The sequence below is a fragment of the Callospermophilus lateralis genome, chromosome 13, assembly GCF_048772815.1.
Source record: "Callospermophilus lateralis isolate mCalLat2 chromosome 13, mCalLat2.hap1, whole genome shotgun sequence".
In the NCBI taxonomy this organism is placed as follows: Eukaryota; Metazoa; Chordata; class Mammalia; order Rodentia; family Sciuridae; genus Callospermophilus; species Callospermophilus lateralis.
In genome coordinates, this window is record NC_135317.1 from 9,225,785 (window position 1) to 9,232,610 (window position 6,826).

Below are 6,826 nucleotides of genomic sequence, written 5' to 3' on the forward strand. Positions count from 1 at the left end.
ATATACTCACTTCTGTATATGTTAATTAGAAATGTAAAACAAAAGGAAAATGGGTGCTCACTCAAGAAAAGACATCAAATTGCTTTTCACTCAGAAATGTATATAAATGAGCAATAGCACAATTCACAATCCCCCAAAGGTAGAATAAGATAAATACAGTTATACTCAAAATTACTAACAATAACATGAATAATTAATGTTTGAAATGTGATACACAAAAATATTCTAAGCAAGAGTCCCTTCACCCAATGCATATTCTGTTGTATCCTAATTGATGGCATTAACTGAATAAATTGAGATATTAATTAAGAGAACCCATCTACTAAAATGTCCATTGTCTTTGCCTTAAAGCTGTATTTCTCATAATAGAATATTTTGATGGGTACTTTACTGTCTTCGAAATATAACCTCTTTTTGAGGTTTGACTCACACATAATAAATCTTCATATTCTAAGTACAATTCAGAGTTTTGCAAAATATATATGCCATATAATTGCCACCTCGAAACATACAACATTCTCCTCATTTTCACAATTTTCATCTGTTTATTTGCATCAGTTCCCAGATTTCCTTTTAGTCCCAGGCCAGCCTTGCTTTTTCTTTTTACAAATATAATTTTTCTTGTTCAAAAATATATTAACAAGTCATAAAGTATATATGCTCTGTATCTGATTTCTTTAGTTTGGAACATTTTTAAAAGTCATCAGTGTTATTTCAATTATCAGTGATTAATTTCTTTTCCTTACTGTTCATAATTTGCTTATATGGATAAACCAAAATGTGGTTATTCTTCAATTAATGGACATTTGAGCTATTTCCAGTTTGTGCTCTTATGCAGAAAGCCACAAACATTTGTATACAAGTTTCTGTATCCATAAATGTTTTCAGATCCCTGGGGTAAATGCCTTGGGTAGTTGCATATTTAACTGTGTGAGTGTCTATATTCTACAATGGTTGCACTATTTTACATTCTCATGAGCAATAGTAGAAATTCTATTGGCTCTACATTTTTTCTATACTTGATACTGTCTTTTTAATTTTAATCATTCTCCTTGTAATTTTAATTTGCATTTCCCTACTGATTACTAATGCAATTATATTTCAGTAGCCATTTGTGTTTCTGTGATTCTCTATTCAAATCCTTTGCCTTTCTTTGTTGGGTTGTCTTATTAAAAGTTATTTTTCTTGATGTGACTCCATTGTCAGACATAGGCTACATAAGGATTGTCTCCTATTCTTGTCTTATTTTTTCTTTTCATTACACTGTATCCCAAAGAAAGTTTTTCATTTGTTGTTTTTAGATAGACATGAAAATAGAGTATATTTTGACATATTGTACATATATGGAATACAATGCATTTGAATTAGATCCCATTCTTGTGGTTGTATATACTGTGGAGTTACACTGGCCATGTATCCATTTATGAGGAAAAGAAAGTTCTCTTCAATTCACTCTACTGTCTTTCCTGATTGCAAACCCTGCCCTTTCCTTTATCCCCCATGTCTAATCTAATAAACTTCTATTTTTCCCTCCCTACCCTCCCTTGTTGTGGGTTAGCATCCGCATATCAGGGAGAACACTCAACCTTTGGAAAAGCAACATAATATAAGGGTGCAGCATGCTCTGGAGGCCCAGAAACCATAGGCCATGTGGATCAAGGTCTGCTACTGGATTCTGTGGGCCTGCAGCAAATCTGTGTGCTGCATTAGTGGTTCTGATGGCAAGGCTGGGTTTCAGCAAGCTGGGTTGTGAGTGGGTGACTGAGGGGTAATATATGAAACGTTTGAGCACAGTCATAAGGAGGCAACTTTTCACAAGCTGCAATAAGATGATCAGTTATAGCATTGCCCATTGTTGAGGGGCCTGGAAGTTTGGAATGAATTCTGATGTGTCCAATTAAACAAGGATGCTGACTCACTTGAATTGTTTTTTAATAATGTATTGAATAAATAAAATTGCTCTTCTGATGACATGTATCCATTGGTGGCTGATTCAATATGCATAGTGACTTCTACTTTATAGGTACTATCACTGTAGATATTAACTGGCTCATTAGCCAAATGAAGTAAAGCCCAAATGAGAGCTACAAGGTCTGCTTATTGAGCAGAAGTAAAAGGAGTTTGCACCACTTTTGTATGAAAAAGGCTATATTAATTAGCCTTAACTGAATTGGAGCCATCAATAATACTATGACTGCCTCAGCCATCAGCTGATTGCCTATAACTTGGGGGGAAATTAGATGAAGTTATAGTAGTAAATTGTATAAGATTATAATAAGGATAATAATTTTCTTTTTGTCCAGGAAAATTATCAAAAGCTGTCAACCATGCAAAGATTGACAAAGTCAATTTTGTTGTAGAACTGAAAAAGGTACCACAATAAAAGAATGCTCAGTTCCCACCAATTGTATGACTCACATTCTGCCTTTAATAATAAGCTGAGTTGCAAAAATCATGAAATGTATTAAAAATATTGGAGAATCTCCTCTAATTTCTTTTCTTATTTCTCAGCTTCTTGTACACAGTAGAGATTGGGATCAACACATCTGGTTTGAGCTTTAGTCATTTAAACTGTGGTTCCAGATCCTCCATAGTTATGATGAACAGTATGCTCAGGAACTCAGATAGGATGATGTGCGCCTTCTGGAAAGACACAAGCATAGCTTTTACCCCATATTATTGCTGATGTGGTCCATTACATTGTCCTGTTTGTAATTCTCTCCACCAGATTAGGAGAATTATAAAGAATAAGTGGTGATCAATATGATATTGATCACAAAACTGTCAAAAAGAACTAGTATAGCTGAACATTATCAGTTTTAATTTGTAGAATGTGGCCCAGCACTGCAAAAGCAGCTAAGCAATGATAAGTGACTTGATGAGTATTTTTTCATGTTCAAGCAGTGGCAAAAATGAAATGAGAATAAATATAAATAAAACATGAATATAGCACCTTGTGCCAAATTCAGGGATGTGAGTTACATTCACCTACCACAACTGCTTTGACCACAAACTGCAGGGAATAACCTCAGTAGGTAAAACTGGAGAGTGTATTACACAATGAGAACATTGACAAACAATTTTTAAAGCTTGTTCTTAGGTGATATGAAATGCCTTGCATAAGCTGAGAGCATTCTGATGGTGATTAGAAGGATCTGTGGTTCTCCACCATTCAATTTTATCTTGGTTTTTTCCTGTGAATGACTGTCACACAGACTCCTATTTTCATGGGAAGTAAATCATCATTCTGAAGTTCATAATACCAAAGTGCATAAGTGACTCTTGTATTCATTATGCCATTTTCTCCTGAAATCCATACAGAAATTGAGAGCTTTGTGTGTAGTCTTCCTCTATCTCCTCAGACTTATGTGCATCAGTCTGCATGTCACTGTAGGTCATGGTAAACACAGCTAAACACAGTTGCTCCTGACTACTAAAAACTTACACCTCTGGACGTTGTTACATGAGGTAGTACAATGCAAAGGGGTCTATCCATCACTGTCAGCAGCATTTATATTCACACCAAACTGCAGCAAGAATTTAATGATTTCTGTGTGGCCTGCACATACAGAATTTTGGAGAGTTGTGATGCTTTCATCATTGGGTAGGTTTGGGTCATCAACCTTATAAATAATTCTCTGCATGAGGTCAAACTTTCCTGCCAAAGATAAATCTAGGAGTAAAGCAAGAACATTGAATTTCACCCTCATTACAGTTTTCACACTCTGAGCCAGTTTAAAGCAAGTTTACACTTCTGCCAGGAGCCAGGGAGTCCTGCCCAGTGGTCTCAGGTAGGCACATGCTCACAGCATCTTCTGCAGCACTTCAGACTCCTCACATGGGTAGTGTAGAGGTGGGTATGGGGGGCTCCTCCAGATGACTGCAAGCAGATGAGGAGCCTCTTGGATTGGTTCCTCTGCATTATTCTGGAGATTTGGGCTTCTGCCTGGGACTCCTTTAGGCACATAATCAAGGCTAGGAGAAGAAGCTGGCATGTCTGTGTTCTGTAAACAGGCACTCCCCACATTCTCAGGGGACAGTGGCTAAGGACCTAAAGAGACCACCTCCTTCTCTGGCTCCATATATAAATATGGATTAAGAATTCATGTGGAGCCTTCTGAGTCACTGAGTTTGACAACTTAGATGGGTATTACAGGACAGAGATGGTCTCCATTGCAGCTATTGTGGGCTACAATTCAAATTTTATAAATATTTTTTCAATTAAGACCCTCTGGCTCTGTAATAAATCTACATTTCTTTAGTGGTCTGGGTGCATTATATGCTTTTTTTCATAAGGCTTCTAAGTCAGCATCACTATGGTTTTGGTAATGGTTAGATGAGAAAGGCAATAATAATTATTAGGCTGAGTAGTCAAGGAATTCTTTCATTTTCATGGTTCTCATGAACTGAAGAAACAGATTCTATTTCAGGTTCTGAAAAACTATGCTTTCCCTGGCTGTGAAGCAATGTTCTCTGGGTGCTGCTGTGAATTTAGGAAGTAGCAATCACAGGCTTCTCATATACACTTGCAAAAATGTGAGCCTCTGGTATATGTCTTAGTGCACTTTGCACAACCTGCTATTTTTTTTTTCTGGAACTTGATGCTGTGTATACATGGAATATATAGAGCTGGATGCCATGGTCTGCAGTTTTCTGAAGCCTGGACCAACAGCAAGCATCTTTGAATGACAGCAAGGTAAAGGACCAGACAGCAGCAGCAGGTAAACTTTCTTGCTTAGACCCCGGAGAAGGGATTTGGTCTTGGCCAACTGAAGGTATGCTGGGAGGTAGCAACACCCTTGGCTGCTGCCCTGCTGGTTTGGGTTTATTTCCAATGGATGTAACAGCTGTTAGCAACAGCAGAGGATTTGGATTTGTGATTAATGTCAGAAGGTGATTGATAGGCTTGTCCAAAATAAGAAAAATTAAGTTATTTTGGTTTTCTAGGGACGGGAAGTGGTACTTTAACCAATTTGTATTTGCAGCCTGAGAATTCCACAAGACATCTTTACTGCTCTGGGTTTTCCTGAGTGTACCAAAGGAGTGTGGGGCAGCACACTGGTCCTCTGGGTCGAACATCAAGAATGGAGGCATGTTCTTCTCTTTCTCTCTCAGTGGAACTTCCCCATAATCAGGTTGGTCCAGAGCATTCCCAGTAATTTGGGGTACAGAAGGGCTTGTACTCAGGAAAAGACCTCCATTTGAAGGGCTCCAATCAGGCCAGTTGAATGGATGTTGGAGCCTTAGTTTGTGCCTTGGACCTAGATGTCATATTGGGCCAGGTTTATATCTTTATTGGCTGCTCTGAAGTCTGCATGGCCAAGGAACCATCAGGCAGAGCCGGCTTCACTAGCAGTTCAGGCCTCAATGGCATCCTTAGAATGGTAGAGGACTGCATAGATGAATCTACTGCAGCCACATGGCTTAGGGCTGACTTTACTTGCTGAGGAAGATTTCCATTAGGTGATACTGGAAGATTTTCACTTTGCTGCAGTGCTGTCTTCTTTCTCCGCAGTGGGTTCCTCAGCTCATAACTCACTTTCCCATGACTGCCTTTTCTGAATTGCACATATTCCCTCTGTTATTGCAGCTTGACATCTGCTCTTGATTCAATTTGTTTCTTAACTACACTTCCTTGTAGAGGTGATCCAGCTCAGCCACAGCTGACTGGTTGTCATGGTGACTGTCAATACTGTCTTTCTTGAGAATCTCTAGCTGCCTTGTAAGTTCCTCTACTTTTCACACTGCTAGAATGAGCTCCCTCTGTTTTTTTCTGGAAACACTGTTCATCTGTTCAGTTTCCACCACAAGTTTCCCCTTGCTTAGCCTCTCCTGTTCCACATGACCTTTATGTACACTCACATTTTTCTTTTAGCTTGGCCTCATGATTCTCAACTACTTCTTTTAGACTATTAAGCTTCTCCTGCTCCACAGCTTATTTTTTTTTTTTTTTTGCACTGATCTTATTGTTTTAAAAACTTCAAGTGTTGTTTCTTTGTAGCCAGCATTTGTGGCTGGGCTTCAACTCAGTGCTGCTGGTGAGATTCTATTTTTTTTGAATTTCACCAAGAGTCAGATTCATTCTAGGACTAATAATGCCATTCTCCTTTCTTTCATGTTCAGCAGGCAGTTTTACATCATTTCTCTTGGGACTTTGATCCTGAGACCTTAGTTCATTCACACTATTTCTGTCAGGGGGCATTCATGAGGAAAGAAGAAACAAACTTCACTTCTCTGACTTCCAGATCATTAAAGAATGTCAAACATTCTCTAGTTATGAGCAACTGGACATTCAGAAGTGTACCACACTTCAGCCAAACATCAATCACTCTAGCCATCCTCTGTGCACAGGTCTACCACATCTCTGCATGTTGTCTCTGGAATAACTGGAACTTCTGTGGAGTACTGCTCATTATTACTAAGGTACACTCTTCAAACCATTGGCATCATTTTGGATCCAAACTGATCCCAGCAGAGCCAAAGCTCCATGGATGTCCAGGGAGCCCTGAGCAGAGCTAAGCAGAGGGCTAGACTGTCCATGATGTGGTGGACCTGTTATGAGGCAGGGTGTATGACACCTACGTTGTTGGGGTTCCAAAGAAGCATCGGCCAATCCCCTGCTGCCCTGGGACTGGGCTTTATCTCCTCCATTATCATGGAGGCCCAGGCTCTCTCATCAGTTCCAAAGACAAATAATGCCAGGCCTGGTCTGACTTTGGAGCCCACACAGGCCCTGTCCCCAATCTCATCCTGCCCAAGAAGTCCAGACTGATCTTGGGAAGGGAGATGAGGGGCTGTACACTGCAATTTTAACTAGTAACATCTA

The 6,826-nt window shown here is 39.2% G+C and overlaps 1 pseudogene; it reads right to left on the bottom strand.

Annotated features, from left to right (window-relative positions):
* Window positions 1–3,096: 3,096 nt before the first annotated feature.
* LOC143379528 (apoptosis-stimulating of p53 protein 2 pseudogene) lies at window positions 3,097–6,450 on the bottom strand (annotated as a pseudogene).
* Window positions 6,451–6,826: the final 376 nt, after the last annotated feature.